Below are 18,914 nucleotides of genomic sequence, written 5' to 3' on the forward strand. Positions count from 1 at the left end.
AACTTGGGAAGGAAGGAAGTGCCTTGTAGTGCACCCTGCAATGGGGCATGTTTAGGCAGAAACAAGCCCTGAGATGGTATCCCCGGCCAGTTCCCCAGAGCCTGCAGGTGGCATAGGACAAATCCTGGTGGTCCCCTCAGGCAGATGTGGAGGTGCTGAGGGAGCCGGGTGGGCGAGGGCTGGGGTCAGCATGAAGAAGGCACAGAATGAACTGTGCCAGTCTCACTTGCTGAAGGCAGGCTGACATCGTGACTGCAGCTGTCCTCCAGTCACATCCACAGAACCAAGCGATCACCCAGAGACACAGGGGTGCGACATCCCAAGGAGGCCAGGGGAGGCGCGGAGGGCGGCCCCTGTACCAGGTCCTTGGCCCATCCTGTGGTGGTCTGTAATCTTCCACTGGGGGAAGGAGAGACAGGGAAAGGAGCACAGCATTTTTGAGATTAATCTCAGTTTGAGATTAATTTAATTTGACTAATGGCGCTGAAGCAACTACAATTTTAAAATTAAAGAGGCTGAGTTATCTGGAAGTAGCAAGGTGGTTTTTTATCTACCATAAGCAGAAATACAATGGTCGTGATCAAGTTGAATTCAACTACACAGAAATGAAGTAACATCTTTCGTAAACAGCTGATTACTAAGTGTCAGTTTCAGACATGCCACACTGCATTTGAGCTGTATTTTAACATGATTGCTGCTGCTACTGAGGGCGGCAAATTTACTTCGTTGCATTTTTATAATACGCTTTCTCCTTTGAGGAAATCGTGAGTTAGCATCCCTGTACTAGCTTCATCTTGGACAAGAAGTGGAGAGATCTGTCCTCTGAAACAGCAGAGTTGCCCACCAGATACTCCAAAGTATGGTGGGGTTTGGGGCTTCCCGTTTTTCAGCCAGTGGCAGTTCTTCCAAGTGCCCTGGAACTATGGACCTCAGTTGCCATGGAGCCTCAGGTCCATGGGAAGTATTAGAATTTCAGGCCTTTCTCAGACAAATGCCGTATGATTTCACTTATAAGTGGAACAAAGTAAAGAACAAAATAAATGGACACACAAAACAAGAACAAACTCATAGATTCAGAAAATATTTTGATGGTTGTCAGATGGGAGGGGAGTTGGGGGGATGGGTACAAAGGGGGAAGGGATTAAGATGTGCAAATGGCCAGTTATAAAAACAGTCACAAAGGTGTAAAGTACAGCATAGCCAATAATATGGTAATAACTATGTGTGGTGCCAGGTGGGTGCTAGACTTATCGGGGTGATAAGTTATATAATTGTCTAATCGCTATGTTGTATACTTGAAACTAATCCTATACGTCAGCTGTTTTTGAAAAATTATTTAAAAAAAAGAATTTCAGGCCTTTCTCCAATGAACTTACTGTGGTGCTGGAAATAGACAAGAAGAGACTCTTTACTGGGTGTGGTCCTTCAGTTCCATATTTTAAAGGTATTGGAGTAAATACTAGAAATTATACTCTCTGACAGACTGTAAGGGGAGAAGCTCTTCATTTTTATTCCATCTTCATGGACTAAATAAAGCACGAGTTTATGAAGGGATTCATTTCCAAGTATAATTCATAAGTAGTTACTAGAACACTCAAATGAGAGAGGGGGAAAAAAACCAGTTAGCTCTTTTTAATTACATTTCATTTCTCTTTGACATTTATACAAGAATGATGCTACGTTTAAGAAGATGTTTTAAAACCTGCTGTTTCTTGAAATGCCTAGTAATTTTGAAAAGGAAATCTTTAGTCTTGCTTTAAAAAGCATGCGTTGGGTGGGGCGGAGTGAGGTGGGAAGTTGCCTGTTGGGATACTGCTTATGTATTTTCCTACTAGAAAATTACTGTGATGCTGTGAGCACATCTTCTCAGAACATTACTACATCTCTTATTTTTCCTCATCTGTCAGTGGGAGCCAAGAGAGCCGGAGATAGGGGACCATAACATTTATTGAAAGAAGTCAGTGAAATAATTCAAATTATAGATTTTTTAAAAATGTTGGTTTATTAACTGACAGATCATTTTTATAATCTTTTGGACCTATGAAATAGTTTTATTGAAAACATTATCAAAAATAAAATGTTTAGGGCTGGCCTGGTGGCTCAGGAGATTGGAGCGCCGAGCTCGTAATGCCGAGGTCACCGGTTTGATTCCCACATGGGCCAGTGAGCTGCTCCCTCCACAGCTAGACTGAAGACAATGACTTGACCTGGAGCTGATGGGTCCTGGAAAAACACTGTTCCCCAATATTCCCCAGTTAAAAAATAAATAAATAAAAACACCTCCTATCCTATTTAAAATAAATAAATAAATAAATAATAAAATGTTTAAAATTAAAAACATGTACATATACATTACAGAAAAAAAAACTTTATAAAGATGAAAACTTTTTATAAAGAACATAAGATAGTAATTATTCTTGGTACATATTCACTCAGCTTTGTAGCCATGTGTCTCTAATACTCATGTCACTGGTATTTTTTATGAAGAATGAATTGTTTTTGATTTTCTCATAGTATTGCCTGCAGTCTCCTTCAAAGTTGTGTTTTATAGTTAATGTTTGAAATTGTTACTGTCTTTGATTGGCATTTATGGATACTTCATAATATTTTTAACTGAGAAAATAGGTCTTTCTACAGATACACATAAGCTGAGAACAAATTCTGCTAAATGGAGGCTTCTCTCAGACTGATTTTTTTTTCATATTGAAATTAGTAAATATTTTAGCCCAAATATCATCACAGTTCTTTTATCCCCTTTCAGGATTCTTACCTTCAGTAAGTATTTTTATAAGGCAAAACTCATGAAAATGTATTCCTCTATAGTCCTTTTGAATGTTTTATCACATTTAAATGACAGACAATCACAGAGCTTCGTAACTTCACTCTGTTCTGGTACAGAATGAAAATGTATCCAATTAAAACGGGGAGCACCATCAACAGATCCCCAGAAGTCGAGCTACTCCAAAACATAATACAGTTGCAGAATTAAATTTTGGAAACTATGTACTCGAGTTCTCATAATTTAATGTGTTTAGCTCCTCCTTTGCCTTTGTTGGGATAAATTTCAACATATTCCTATTTGCAAGCCTTGTTTTCATTAACTGGAATTGGTTAAAGGCTTTAAAAGCTAAAGTGTTACTGCTTTAATCAAAGATTTCCAACTGTTTTGGAGGAGAATTCTCCCAAACTTTACAGGATTCATCTGTCATACCATTATGGCACACCTAGTTTGATTTTAGGGAGTCATTTCTTTTTTCTTTTAAAGATTTTATTGGGGAAGAGGAACAGGACTTTATTGGGGAACAGTGTGTACTTCCAGGACTTTTCCAAGTCAAGTGGTTATCCTTTCAATCTTAGTTGTGGAGGGTGCAGCTCAGCTCCAGGTCCAGTTGCTGTTGTAAGCTGCAGGGGGCACAGCCTACCATTCCTTGTGGGCATCGAACCAGCAACCTTGTGGTTGAGAGCCCGCGTTCCAACCAACTGAGTCAGCTGGCCACCTGGGAGCTTGAGCGGCAGCTCATTGACTTCATTCTAGTTGCGGAGGGTGCAGCTCAGTGGCCCTTGTGGGAATCAAACCGGCCCCCCTGTTGCCCAGAGCTCGCGCTCTCAACTGAGCCTCTCATCTGCCCCTAGGGAGTCATTTCTTAAACATTTCTAAAACCTGTGTAATGATTACAGGCGGCAAAATAGAAGGCATACACCACCATGCTGAAGTGTTTTTTGTATTCACAAAACACTTTGTCACAAAAATTTTGTAGTTCAGTTTTTCAATTTTTTGCCAATTTTTCCACCTATAGTTTCTTTTGCATTTGGTAGGATATAGCCACTTGTTTGAATGTAGTTATGAATTATGCATATGCCATACCCAATTCCAAGTCTTTCTGCTCAATAAGTTTCTTGATTTAGTGAAGACAATTGTTTTTAGCATCACAAAAGTTGTATTTGTGTTAGACTGCTAAAATAGATAATTTCATCTCTTCTGTTAAACTTTTCACAGTTTACAGTAGCATTCACGAGAACATGAGGTGGTCCACCTATGACAGAATGAACTTCCACAAGCCTTATTTTGATCCCAGGAAATAGATGGGGGGAAAAAAATCAAACCATTATTGGAATTAATTGATTTTTCTGTTTAAAACACCTGTTAATATAACATAAAGCTGGAATCATTTAACTTTTTTTGTGAAGTTTTTTTCTTCTTCTAATGAAACCAACACATTAAAACTATCACTTCACTTTTTATATATGTACAAAAAAACCTGAACTCAAAAATAAGCAGAGTCAACTTGGAAAAGCAGCCATTTGATCTGAAAGAAAAGTCACGCTTCCTGGAGTGCTGTTGCCATTGCTGCATGTGTTAAATTGGTCATCCTCGGGCACAGTCTTATTATAATAGCTAGTAACATTTGAAGTAGTTTCTGATGCTTCCTTAGCAGATTTGTGACTTATGATTTATTTAATGAATAATATCACTGTGACTCCCATGGTAGGTAATAAATACTAACAAACATTTTGTGTCAGTTAACATTCATTATCCCTTCTTGAAAAACAAATTCGGTACTCAACTTTTCGTTAAATTTGCTTTTTTTTTTTTTGCTTTTTTAACGTGTTGCTAACAGGGATATTGCAAAGTAAAATAGCATAACCACTAATAAATGACAAAAACACTGTGATGAGAGCATTCACACCATTCGAGAGCATTCACACCATTCTCGAGAAGGCATACTTCCTGCAACTATTTCATGTACACCTAAGCTGCCCCTTTCTGTGATTCCTGTTGACCCTTCTGACAAGTGGTTTGTACCTCCCAGGCTGCAGCATGAGTCACCACACACCTGCTCGGTGCATTCAGTGTCCGGTAGAATCGAGACTGGGGGGAGTGAGCGCTCCTTAGCTGCGCGTGTTCGAGTGCTCTTTGTTTTATTGGTGAGCATCCTGTGTGTTGTCCTTGAAAGGGAGGTGTTTGCTTATGCCAAGATTGGAAAGGACAGGGAACGAGAGGGATTGTCATTGGTCACCTTTCAGATTTAATTCTTGTTAAGGCAAAAAACTCTCTTCACCATGCAGTTGTCTCATCCCCTGCAAGGCAAGAGTATGGCTGAAACTGGACGTGCAAAGTGGAGATTACTAAACCCAGTCTTGGTGCATTTTAATGCAACTATTGTTAATAATATTTGGTTTAAAAAAATGAATCATCTGGACACATGTTTAACCCGCTGGCTGCTGGAACAATAGGTGTAATCTAGCACTTGCACAAACAAACCAAGGTGTGAGGGCCCCCTAGTTAGAGATCACATTTCTCCATCTGCTTTGCACCATCCTCCTTTGTCTGGGCTATTCTGATGGCAATTACGACTCTGCCCTCCTCTCCTATTGACTCCCAAACCCCCTTCCCACAACAGCTGAGTGAGCTTTCACAAGTCTATATGAGATCACATTACTGGGTCAAACCCCTCAGCCTTCCTTTCACAGTTGGCGTGAAGTCCAGCTCTTCACCCTGGCCCCGGAGGACACTCATGCCCCCACCCTCTTCCAACTGGCCCCACTAGATTTTAAGCTTCTTGGGGACACATACCTTGCCTGGCTCACCTGAGAGCTGCTTGATATATTTTCTCAAAGGAGTGAACACAGTTTACTTTGAGTTGATGATAGAAAAAAAGAGGGAGTGTCTTTCTAATTCATAACAATAAGGAAATTCAAGTCCAAATCTGTGTCCTAAATATTATATCTACATGTCATAACAAAGTTGGACAGCAGAATGTATCACAGGATTAAATCCTCCCTGTTAGCCAGAGGTGTTGTGAGGCCTGCAGACCATTCTGTTTCTACAAGTCTCCTAGCCCCTCCCCTCCGGGGGAGGTAAGTGTGAATTCTAGGGAGCCTATTGTTTTCACTAACATTAAGGTCAGAGATTTTGTTTTAGGGACACTTGGTGTACATGAGGGGGAGAAATGTTTCTCTGGTTGATGTGGGGGAAACGGGGACATACAATGGTGGTAGAGGAATACTTTTTAAGTCACAATTTTGAGATCTTGTGTTCTGACACAACTGTTTTCTGTTGGATGTCTTTTTAAAACATGCTGCTGTTCAATGTTATCATGAATGCCTTTCCAAGGACAGTAAATGGTTTCACACACTATGACATCGTTTCCATGGCAACTAATGTATTTCAGCAAAGAGAGACTGTGCTAGAACTAGGCTAAAAAGGACAAATGCAGAAATGGCACGGTATAAAATGTGGGGCAATGTGTGTTGTAGTAAAGATTTTTTTCCTCCTTTTTTTTTCTGACTTTGTTTTTAGGAAAACCTGTATAACTAGATCTTGGCTTCTTCATTCTTACTAATAATATTTTTACTGCCCCCAACACTGTCTAGTGTTTTGCTGATGCAATTCCTTCAGTTGGTACTAGTCAGATTTGTTTGCTATAACGTGATGCAGTCCATGAACATAAAATCTTTGTTATTTCATCCATTCTTAAATACATTATCTTCACCTTCGTTGTGCTCTCCTCTGTTAAGTACCTGCTTCTCTGCTGCCCAAGCCTGCAGTGCTTCTTGAGAGGTATTGTCTACTCTACCTTCTACACACAGCGTCTGCTTGAAAATCAGAGCCGTTACAGTTAGGCTCTCACCCCACCCTTTCATCTAATGGGTCAAACCCTTGCCCGCTAAAGCTATTACAGTTTACCTCTTTTGTTCATTTAGAAGCTAACATACCTAAGTATACATTTAAAATAATTCTACCAAACGTTAAGCCTATGTATGAGTATATGTAAACCCTGGTTTGTTTTTTAAAAAAAATGGATAATGTAACCCTGCTTTGTGCATCTGAATGTACGTGGGTTATTTTGTTGTATGATAATAAAACCCCCTTCTGCGCTCTTCAGTAAATCCCGCGTGGAGGGCAGATAGCAGTCAAGTTCGTATTTAACAGAAAGAGAAACCATGGCGTAGATCTTATGACTTACAAAGATAGCTGGAAAATACCCTCATTTATGTTTTATTGGGCCGCATAGCGCGTTTAAAAAATTTAAATGGACACTTTAAAATTGCACAGTTTTGTATAAAAACTGAGATTTCCAGCTTCTCTTGAAAAAAAAAGGAAGTTCTGGCAAAACCAAGCCTACATTCTCTGCTGACAACAGCCTGCACAAGTAGTGTTGCAGCTGTTCTCGGGATGGGGCTCGTCAGCTCCCCCCCCCCCCCATCTTACCTACTTTATTCATTTATTCTACCTGCTGGCCAGGCCCCTGTGTGTTTTTTAAATATGTGACTGTTACTGCACCCCCTTCCCTCCACCCATTTACAGAGCAGATAAATACAATAGCAGAGCTAGGATGAAAGTTGGTTTCCAAGCAGACTGCTTCAGGGCTGTGGCCCCGAATTCTGTGTTCTGAAACACAGAATTTATAGGTCAGTGGTGAGAATTTATAGGTCAGTGGTGAGAGGCCTCATTAGGTGGTACAGCCGACGTTTTGTACTCTACTAATTGAGAAAGACCCTGCAGGTAGTCGGTCGAGGTGCACTGTTCAGAGTTGAGGCGCCGCCCCCTCTTGGTTGCCTCTGTCAGGAAGTTGTCTGTGCGGGATGAGGTGCTGCAGGGAAGTGAGGACATCTCTATGCTCATAGAAGAACTGGCTGAGGGAAGCGCTCCAACATAACAACAGGGGGTCCAGAGTTTCAGTGAGCATGCGTTCCTTTTTCAATGAGGCAAATGGATATTTATGTAAAAGAAGTAAGAGTGAGCCAGAGTCTGTATGACACTGGGCGAGCCCTGTGATGTCCTCCCAGGTGGGAGACTCCAGGGTGTCCCCAGCCCGTTTGCTCCTCCCCCAGAGGAGCCCCTTTCCTTTGAATTCCTTCAGGGGTCCCCTTGATGTCAATGTGCTGAATGAAGATTCTCTTGGGTGGCATCGACTTATTTTCAATTCTGTCACTGCCCTATGCCTGTACTGTTTTGAATATGCACTTGTAACTGCATCTGTATGAAGAGTGGGGTGAGATGGGAGAAGAGGCTGCGGTGCTGCCATCTCAAGCCTTGTTAGAAGGTTCGCGTGTGCAGGAGGATACAGGATAATGAGCTAGCCGAGGGCTGGATTGAATGGCTGGAGGAAAATACATTTTTCCTCGGGAAACGGGGCAATGAAGACTACCCCCTAACAAAGGGCTTTGTCTGAGCTGGGTCCTGTCTCTGGGGCCTGCCCCAGCTGTTGGGTACATAGGAGAGTGTGGTGACGCTGAGCATGGATGGTCTCAAGCACTGCACTGCGTGTCTGTGCAGCTGCAAAGGCCTCTGGGAGCCCACTGTAAGAGGGGGCCTGTTCCTGGGCTGCAGGCAGGGAGCCAGGGGCCAGCCCTTCACCAGAGAACATTGAAGAGCTTCTGTGTCCACTCTGTATGTGTCTCAGCTTTCTTTGGAATCGTGGCAGAGTCTGGCCCTGCCTGGTCTTTCTTGTGCCTTGGGTCCTAAGTTAAGAATAAATGAAGGAACACTGCCCCTGTTGACACGCTTGATATGGGAGTTACTGTTGAATAGCCATTTTATCCTTCGTCGCCACCCACATCACACCAAGGACAGTCTGAGGTTCTCACTTTAGTTTTGATTGAATAGAGCTATGCTCGCTGGAACAGAAAAATGCCATTCAGATGTGAAGACATGTCTAGTAATGTGCAGATGTGTTTTGGCAGGTCAATGAAGGTTTGAAATCTTTTGTAAGTAGTAGAAAGGGTTGACTTGGGAATAGAGAAGATTCTGTGGCAAGAGCAAAGTATACTTTGTTTTTCCCTCAGCCTTCCTTTTCTTAAAATAATTAAACCAAAACCCAAACCAGGATTTAAATGTTGGCTTTGTCGTGGCCCTTCAGTATCCTCCATCACGTATGAGATGTGATTATGACTCTAAAGTATTGAATTTCAGTTTCTCAATCACATTTTATAAGCAAAAGGGGACGCACTGGGTAATATTAAAAACAACAAAATCTCCGGATGAGATCACTTTATTTATAGCTCAAGATACAGGACCAAATTTAAAGGAAAGTTCATCTTCTGGTTATGGCTGTGTTGTGTATGCTGCGTGGCACACACAGCACACACTCCTCATCCATGCAGGAGGGAGCAAGGTCGGCTTGATCTCGCGCCATTTCATTCCCTTCGTCCCTGTTAATCATTTCTTCCTTAGTTACCTGTCACCGCCCCTCTTTACCCTTCACCCTTCCACCAGCAGAGATGACACTAGCCCCCACTGTGTTGCAGGCACTGTGATCAGTGTGTCCTGGTCACAGACAAGCTGGCATTTGAGCTGGGGAGACCCTGAAACAGGTACTGACTGCATCAAGTGCTGGAAGAACACAGAGGAGAGGGAATCTAGTTCTGTGTAGAAGTGGGACCAAAAGAAACAAGAGTGAAAGGGTGATTTTTGTCCTGGGCCCTGAAGGCCGATTAGGAGAAAATTATACTTCTCCAGCAGGGTTGGTGAGGTTGAAATGACGAAGCTTAGCTCAGGAATATGCTGGGGGCTGCATCTGTTTTTCTGCCTCTTCGTGGGATCGGGGTAGGTTAAAAATACCCTGGTCAGTGCAGAAGTGCGCCCCTGCCTGGCTGACTTCTTAGCTGGCATGTGCCTTCTCTCACGATCTGGCCTCTGCTTTAGTTTCCCACCTTTCTCCCACTGGCCTACCACCATCCTCTTCCCGTCTTCTTTGTCCTGTGGCACTACCAAGCCTCTTGTCATTCTCTGAACATGTGGCCTTTGCCCCTGTGACTGTGTTTGGTTATCCCTTAGCCTGCCCTTCCAGTAAGGGCCTTTGGTGGGTGCCTATCGGAGATATCCCCTAGGCATTTGGAATTACAAGGGATGGCTATGAGAGAGAGACAGAGAGAGAGACAGAGAGAGAGACAGAGAGACAGAGACAGAGAGAGAGAGAGACAGAGAGAGAGAGGGAGAGAGAGGGCTCTTAAAGTTGAAGGCTTCTCAGTTTTATTTTTAGAGTTTTCTCTAAAAATAAGAATCTGTATGTATTCTTCCAAAGATGGTAGATTTGATCTGATCTAAATAGTTGGGACTACAGTAGTCCCCCCTTTATCTCAGGGGATTCATTCCAAGACCCTCAATGGATGCCTGAAACCATGGATAGTACAAAACCCGATATATACTGTTTTTTCCTACACATACATGCACTTGACATCTTCTCTTCAGCGTATCTGAATTGTCAGCACCCCTGCTCTTGTGCTTTGGGGCCATTATCAAGTAAAATAAGGGTTACTTGAACACAAGCACTGATCACTGAGACAGCTACTAAGTGACTAACGGGCGGGAGATGTGCAGGCCTGGAGATGCTGGGCAACGAGGTGATGCTCGTCCAGGCCGGGACGGAGCACGAGCTCATGTGCTCCTCAGAAGTGTGCCCCGAACTGGGAGAAAAACCTTTGGGCACGCAATGTAAAATTTATGAGTTGCTTTTTTTCTGTAATTTTCCATCTAATATGTTAGGACTGCAGGTAACTGTAACCATGGAAAGTGAAACTGTAGATAAAGGGACGGGGCGAGGGGGTGACTACTATCGTTCATTTTTGGTCAGGGCCTTGTTCTTTGGCTTCTGCTCCTGCAGTGGGTCACACATTTGCAGCATTTATAGACGAGCCTTTCACACTGGGGAATCTGGGTCACTTCAGTCATATTTCTCAAACAAAACATCAGTACTACTTCAGCGGGAAAAATAAAAGCATGGAAAATACCCTAATGCCCTCAAGCCCACAATTTAATACATAGGCAACTATTTAAAATGTCTGTGTAAGTACATAAGCACTTGTGTATCTGTACACACACACAGATGGGGGGGAGGGGGGGGGAATTTTCTTGCCTTAAACCTTGGAAACTTCAAACGTGAATATTCCCAAAATCTTGATTTCAAATAAAGTAGGAGAATATTTGGTTAATTTTTTGTAATGATTTTTGAAAAACAGTATAGGAGTCGTTTAAATAAAACGTGCCTCTCTTTCACTTGAACCACTTGATGATCAAAATTTATTTATTCCCAACTTTTCAGAAACACAGCCTTAATTTAAGAAAGCTATACCTGGTTTTAAAAACCAACGCTACTCTTCATTCTAGATGGGGTTGTCATGTGAATTTTACTTTTGGGAAATTCTGTTTCATCCATTCGTATCCTCTTTGAGACAAGAGCTGGTGCCTAAAAATACCTCAGGTCGCGTGTGCTTGCTGGGAGTCTTTGAAGTTAAAGCTGTGACATCTTTCTACTGTGTTTCCCCGAAAATAAGACCTCTAATGCGTCTTTTGGAGCAAAAATTAACATAAGATCCGGTCTTATTTTGATATAAGACCGGGTATAATATAATATAATATAATATAATATAATATAATATAATATAATACAATATAACATAATATAATACCCGATCTTCTTATAATATAAGACCGGGTCTAATATAATATAATAGCCAGTCTTATGTAATATAAGACCAGGTCGTATATTAATTTTTGCTTCAAGAGACACATTAGAGCTGATGGTCCAGCTAGGTCTTATTTTCAGGGAAACACGGTAGTTTATGGCTGTAGGATGATACAGATATGTATTGTCTTTGTTAATTAACTCCACCTGTAGTAAGCCTGAAAGAGAAATCAGATGATGCTGTGTATACATATACAGATAAGATTCCTTGCGCAGTCGTGGTGAGCCAGCAGCCCCAAATGGCCTTTCAGTTGTCCTTTTGGTACTGGTTGCTCAAGTGTTGTGGAGTGAAGTCTCCTTCTTTCAGACCCTGCTATTCAGTTGGGCATCCTATGCGGTATGCATGAGAGGGGCTCAGTTTCCTCACTATTTTGGGAAAAGGTGCTCTTTCTGTGACAGGTGAAGACATCTTTCACCCTGCAAATAGAAACTTTCCATTCTACAAATCAGAATGGCAACCTTCCTAAACCTCTGGAAGTGTGCAAGAATGGAAGTCAGACTTGCACTATATACATGTTCCCTTTGGTGGAAAGTTCTCATAGTACTGAATTACTCTTTTCTGGCTGCAGTAAGGCCAGTTAAAATTTCTGGACAGAGGGAATTCCCATTTTTGACAGCTCGGCTGTGTCTAGATCTCAGTGGGTTAACCAGAAGAAAAGGCATATATTGCCCAGTGGCATCGTCTTGGTTAGGACAGGACAGATAGCACGTCTCAGAAGAAAGAGATGGGATGGCACGGTTGCCACACTACAGGCTGTCGTGGCAAGATGCTGATTAGCACGTCCTCTCCCTCCCATGGAGATGCCAGCTCTCGTGCATGTCTGCAGTGGGTTCATGATTTGAATGCCCGTCTGTAGAAACAATATATGAGTTTCTAATTCTCTTACCCATGGTCATTTTTCTTTCCTTCATTCTGAGTCATCTTTGACCAAACAGCACAAAGATGTTACTGTTAATTATGCATCGTTTCAACCAGCACAAAAGTTAACTTGTGTGTGTGTGTGTAGGGGGGATGGTTTTGATGGGGATAGTAATTTACGATGGGAGTGTGTTCAACCATGGACCAGGAAGAAAGATGCTAAGAATTATGTTGGAAAAAGTTTAAGTCTCTACTAAGGTAGGAAAATTTACTTCTGCTTTCTTTCTTTCTTTCAGATTCCTCAAATCTTTCACTTTCTGCCTTAAACATATAGTTGTCAACATAATTCCATTCAACTATTTTTATTGTTCTCTTTAGACACCTTAATAATCTGAAGTTCTGTCCAAACAGCTAAAATTGCAGATAATAAATGGCGGACTACAATACTGGCAGGTCGTAGACAGAGTGTGTGAGCAAACTGGAAATCTGCCATCCCACTGCTAGCATTTTAAAGATTAATGTGAAATGGGCATGGGTGCCATCAGAATCAGCATTCAGCTTTGCCAGGGCCTTGGCACAAGGTTCTAAGGTAATCCTAAGGCTAGGGTTCTGTGGACAAGTTGGTGCAGGCGGGTGGGTTGGCAAGCCTCCCAGAGAGGAGAACCCCAGCTGCTGGGAAACAGGGGTCATCCCAAGAAGACTGTTTGACAGGGAGGCCCACCCACAGTCAGATGGCACTCTCAGATGGCTACTGCCTACCCCTGCTCTAGTTGTCCCTTCAAATTGCAAGAGTGGGGGCAGATAGGTGCTGAGGGCTAGGGGGATATTTAAGACAAGAGGTAAGTTGAGCAAGACCTTGGAAGACACACTTTCAGTGTGTCCAAACTATGGATGACTTACTTGTAGATACTCTGAAGAAGGGCTGTGGTGTGTGTGTGTGTGTGTGTGTGTGTGTGTGTGTGTGTGTGTACTTATTCAGTACTTTCATTCTTATCTTTCCTGGCTCCTGAAAGTTAAAGTCTCATGCTGATTTCCTTTGGTGGTACAGGGCCAGGTCTTTGCAGTTTCAGGCAGGTGTTTGTGGCAACTGTGACTTAGCAACAATTGTGTGAACGAGAAAAAATTTGTGGGCAAATTGTCTGTGGCAAATGGAAATTCTATGGTGGCATTTTGTGGGTGGTTTACAGGCAGAGTGCTCAGTTCTCGTTTGATGTCTATTTTTTTTTTTCTTCTACAGTTTTTTGAAGAAGCAGAATGCTGATCTAAACGTGGAAAAAGTAAGTTGACAAGTTCTGCCCTGAGAGCACATGCCTTATAAATTAAGGTCCCATTGGGACCCAAGACTTGGTCCACATTGAATTTGGGACTGTGACTCTGAGTCCACAGTTTTCTAAGAGAAAAGTAGAGTTGGCAGGGGAGCTGGTGTATGAAATAGAAAGTTTCAGCTCACTGAGGTGAATCTGCTGTTTTCCCCCTCCCTTAGTTGTGACACTCAACTTGGATAAGTATGATAACATATGTTTTAGCTGTAAGATATGTCTTATAGCTAAATAGACCCCAGAAATAGAATGGAACAGCTGTTCAGTGGCTGACGAGCCTTCAGGGTCTAGTGAGGGACGGGAAGCTCTCTGTCTTCACACTGGCTAAGGGAAGTCCCCTTTAGTCCATCCATTGTTTTTCTCCTCTCTCAGATGGCTGCTGCTTACTTTTGCCCTAGCTGTACCTTCAAATTGCAGTCACTGTGTAACAGGTCGTTCTTTCATCCGCTTAGTATTTTTTGGTGCCCACTGGGTATTAGACACCATTGGACTCTACTGACACAAGAATGAATGTAAAAGATGTGTACACTGGTAATTAGTATATAATGAGATAGAGCTGTGCAGAAGGGGTTATGAGAGCGCAAACTGAGGGCTGGTCTATGCAGAAAAGTTCCTTGATGCAGAGGATGCATGAAAGAAGCCTTTCTGCAAATATCTGCTGAGTCTTCTCTGCTTCTGCTCCTCTCTCATCTCCCAGATGCCTTGGGTTTCCTGAATGCTAGACTTAAGTCTCACTAGCCACCCATGGGATCCTTTTCTGCCCCAGGCTCCACTACCCAATCCCATTGCCTTGGGTGTAATTTGTCAGCAGTTCTGAGTTACATTCCTTGATTCGCTCGCTACGCAGGGATTGCCACTACATCATCTGAGAATGACTTGGGGTTATTTCTCATTTTGAATAATCTGGGTGTAAGAGAGTTTCTTCTCCCTAAACGAGAGCCATTCCATATGCAAACAATGTACCTTTAAGTTGAGGAAGTACATATCTGAAACATTGTTCTAGAACAGTTATGACCAACCCCTGACCTTTGACCCATGCAACCTACCAGCTGCTACAAAATGGCCTGTGTTCTACTTTCAGTCACGTAGTTCATACAAACCAAGGGGACTTGGGGAAATAAAAAGGATCTAGTCAGGGCCAGGCAGAGGGGAGCTTTTTTTGCAATCCCTATGTGCTTAGGTTTTGGCCGTGGAAGCCAGCGGTTGGCAAAAGCATACCCTGCGGGGCAGAGGGGGAGCAACACTGTGGCCCTATTGGGCCAGGCCAGACTCACAGCAAGCTGGAGCTTTTGGGTGCCAGGAGCCACCTCAGGATGATATAGTACAGAACAGCTGGAACCCCTGGGGAGCAGTCCAGGAAACGCCAGGTGCTGCTCCAGTGTGCAGGTTGTGCGTGTGTGTGTGCCCTGCCTCGTGCAGCTCAGGCTGAGGTGAATATTGCAACCATGAGAGGGGAAGTCCAGTTTACAGAGCGGGCGGATCTGTTAACTTATATTCCTAGTACAACCGATGCCCCTCAGACGGAACGACTCAGTCCATGGAGTGGGAAGCCTTGAGTGGAATGAATTAAATGCTTGCTTCAGCTCTGTTGTTCACGTGCTCTAAGACTTTAGCAAATCCTTTCTCCTCTCTGAACCTCATTTTTCTCGTGAGTAAGTTGGTCTCTTTTTCAGGACCAAAACAGAACTCGAATCAAGTTCCTTCCTCCTAAACACTCCCCTTCCCCCCCCCACCCCCCCGTTCCCCCAATCCAAAGCCATTTCATTTTCCTGAATCCCAGTCACCAGGAAAGCAGAATGCATGAAGCCTGGTCTTTACTTAGTGATACAGAGTCTGGTCTTTCCCGATGCCTGATCACCAGTAGGACATGTGTGAGATTGGAGCAGGGGACGTAGAGAATGGACGCTAACTTGGCATCCTATAGGCTCTGGGGCTACACTAGTATCCCGAAGGCCCTGAGGCTGGCAGCCCTAAGCGTGTGTATCAGAGAAGGCCGACGGGACTTCCATCTATAACGGGAGTTGCCTTCTCCAGTCCCCACACACACTTGGTGAGCCCTCCACTCCATTCAGGAAGCAACGATTTCTACAGATGGCAGAGGGTTCGCTTATGCTCTTCTTCTCACTCTCCTCCCTCCTATGGCAACCAGTGCACACAGTGAGATGGTACACTGCAACACCAACCCCCACATTCCCACTGGAGACACAGCCTCATGTCTCCCCAGCAACCAGCATTCTCAAGCCTTTGGACACCTCATGTAAGCACTGCTGACCTTCTGACCCATGGAAACATGGATTAATGTTTCCACCTCTTAACCAGCTGTGTAGGAATCACGTACATGTGGCTTTAAAGCTTGGTTTCAGACAGTCTCATATTTTGAACTCTCAACTCTTTAGAACCAGATTTTGTTTTCATGAGACTGTTAGTCCCGCAATAAGAATGCAGGATATTTTTATCATTTCTCTTGGGACTTGCTAAAACAAAAGAAACACTGAAAAATGGAGCATGCATTCTACATTTACAGACTAACATGTTTCAAGGAATTCACTGAAAAAAAGGAAACAACTCTAAAGTAGGAGGTGATTTTTCTAGTTTCTTTCTGAGTGACAATTTTTATTTGGGGAGGTCTCTGTGTCCATCAAATAGACAATAGTATTTGTGGCCATATTTGTAGCCAGAAGGCAGCTATCTAAACCCTGAAAAAAAATTGGAACAGCAACACAGAAATTCTTGGTCTCATTGAAACTACAGAAATGAAAGGGGCCTCTCTCCAGGCAAGTGTCAAAATACTTTTAATCATGGTACACAAAGGCCATGTAGGATACATAAAAACCAAACCTCTGTCAGCCCTTTGAGAGTAGTTACGACCAAAGTAGATGTTATTTTAATCAAATCCATTTAATCGTGATTTAAATTACTAAATAGGATGATTCAATTTAATCAGTTTTATTTTTAAAAATGCATTTTTGTTCTTCTGGCATAACCTGCTTACCTATTCTTAAAGATTCAGTTGAATATGTGTTTCACTTTTAGAAGATACACTTTATATATTTAAATCTTATTTATGGAACCCATACTCAGAAGTGTTTCCTTCAATAATTCTAGAAGATTCTGTGCAAAAAAAAAACGTTTTAATATTTCTCTTATGCTCTTACTGCTCCTCCCTCTTTTATCTTCAGAATCTCTTTGTTGCCCAGATTACTTCATTCTTAAGAATTATCTGTCCATTTGTCTGCTTGAAACTTAGTACTCTTGGAGAGAAAGCCAAGGAAGTATTGTCTTATCTCCATATAATTCTATTAATAAGCGTGGTTTCCACAGATAAAACCCATAGATAGAGAAGAGAAACATGATTTCCTGGGTGCCCAATAACATTTTCTACTTTGCCACCTTCTAAAGTGGCTTTCATTGGCTCTCATTACCCCTTAACTTGGACATGTGCCATTCATTCATGCCTGCAGTCAACATTTTAACAGGGCGCAGTAGGAGCCAGGAACTAGGCTTAGCATCTGTAAAGATTCAGACCTCACAAAGCTTACAGGTATTACAAGAACACAGATATGACACAATTGTTGTACATATAACTGTACAACATGATAGCTTTGAAAAAGTGTTAGGTGGTAAGGCAACCGCCATCTAGATTGGGAGGGAGAGTGTCAAGGAAGACCTCTCTAGAAAGTAACATAGCTTTTTAAATTATTTACTCATAAAACTTTTTAAAAATAAGTGATACAAATATATTGGCTCAAATATCTGAATTCCAAGGTGTGGTGGGCTATGGGAAAGCGAAGGCTCTGGACACAGGGAGAGATCATTAGAATCCTTGCTGCTACTGTGACGGACATGCTTCCCTCACAAGATTGTTGCAGCCGTCGAGTGTGACACATATAAAGCACTCAGTATGTAAGTGGAAGTCCAGTATACTACAGGTAATAATTTATGCTGATTTATCTTTGAGCTTTGGCATGTCGAATCTAATTTTCCATTCATAGTTCTGTCTTTACAAAAAATATTCAACTGAAAGAGAAAACTCAAGAATTCATTTACAGAAACAACACAATATTTCTTCACCTGGATTGGTCAATAGGTATCATTTACTTACACAATGGCAGATCTAGGAACACAGGCAAAAAGAAAAGTTGGTACATCTGTGCTCAATAGTTCTATCAGCATTAAAAACAGATTCTGGAATTAGAGCTTCTGAATTAGAGCTTTTAAAATAGTCATCTCCCACAGGGCAATTAAATGTTTTTCAGGTCTTAACTACTTGCCTGAGAGGGTGCAGGCAGAGCCCCTTCACAGGCAGCTCACATTCGTGCAGGCCAAAAGCATTTTCCACCCCACTTTTAGGTTCTCTTATTCTGAATTCCCTCAGTACGTACAACTGCCCGACCCACATGACAGGGGCACCACACTGTTCATTCCTTCATTAGACACTCACTGTACCTCCAGGTACAACCAAGGCTCTGCTTCAAGGAGCTCCCAACCTATGGTGCGCCTTATTAAGCATTCTTCAGACTGGGGCCAACAGCCCTTTATCCTTTTTGGTACAAAGCCCAGATCAGAAAACCAAAAAAAAAATATGTGTGGTTTGTGTTTTTAAGTTAAACAATGAAGAACTTTACTTGGTCCTGAAAAAGAGACCACTTTACTCATGAGAAACATGAGGCTCTGAGAGGAGAAAGGATTTACCTAAAGTCTTAGAGCAAAATGAACAGCAGAGCAAACATTTTTAGTCCTGAGCCAAAAATAGTTGTTATGCGTCACCCATAATAACTGACCAACTTTCTTTTACATAAATCTCTAGATTGTAAAACTAAGTGCTACTGTTCAAGAAGAAAAAACATGCCTTCTGCCAATTCGAATTTCCAAGATAATAAAAGATCCCACTTCCTAGACATTACAAATTCCGGCAGATATTTATGACTGTTGGAAGAGCTACAGATAGCAGTATCCACATTGTGGTTCAAGGAAAGAGTTGAAAAATTGGAGGTCGATTGTCTAGTCCAGGATGTAGGACAGTTCATTCATTCATTCCTTGAACAGTAATGATGGGCCAACTGCTGTTCTAGGCCACATATTATTTTATTCAATTGCCCTGTTTTACAAGTGAGGAAAATGAAACTCAATAGAAGTGAAATGATTTGCCCGAGGACCTACATCTAGGAAGTGGCAAGATCCAAAAGTAGGTCTGGGACCTGGAGCACCCTTCCCTTTCCACTGCATGGTGGATGTTCTCTTATTCTGAAGCTCAGTAGAGCAGATGAC

At 42.3% G+C, this 18,914-nt stretch overlaps 1 protein-coding gene across 3 annotated transcripts in view; it reads left to right on the forward strand.

The window, feature by feature from the left end:
* The window catches only part of FYN (FYN proto-oncogene, Src family tyrosine kinase), a 204,143-nt gene that overhangs the window by 14,716 nt on the left and 170,513 nt on the right, over positions 1–18,914 (forward strand). For 2 of the 3 annotated variants that reach the window (XM_019735019.3, XM_019735015.3), the window contains exon 2: positions 13,565–13,604. The exons of the other annotated variant lie outside the window; for it this stretch is intronic. The gene's annotated coding sequence lies outside the window, so the exon portion shown is untranslated. The remainder of the gene's footprint in view (positions 1–13,564; positions 13,605–18,914) is intronic. 3 annotated transcript variants of the gene reach the window in all.

The sequence above is a fragment of the Rhinolophus sinicus genome, chromosome 2 (assembly GCF_057876585.1).
Source record: "Rhinolophus sinicus isolate RSI-liver-muscle chromosome 2, RSI-T2T, whole genome shotgun sequence".
Classification (NCBI taxonomy): Eukaryota; Metazoa; Chordata; class Mammalia; order Chiroptera; family Rhinolophidae; genus Rhinolophus; species Rhinolophus sinicus.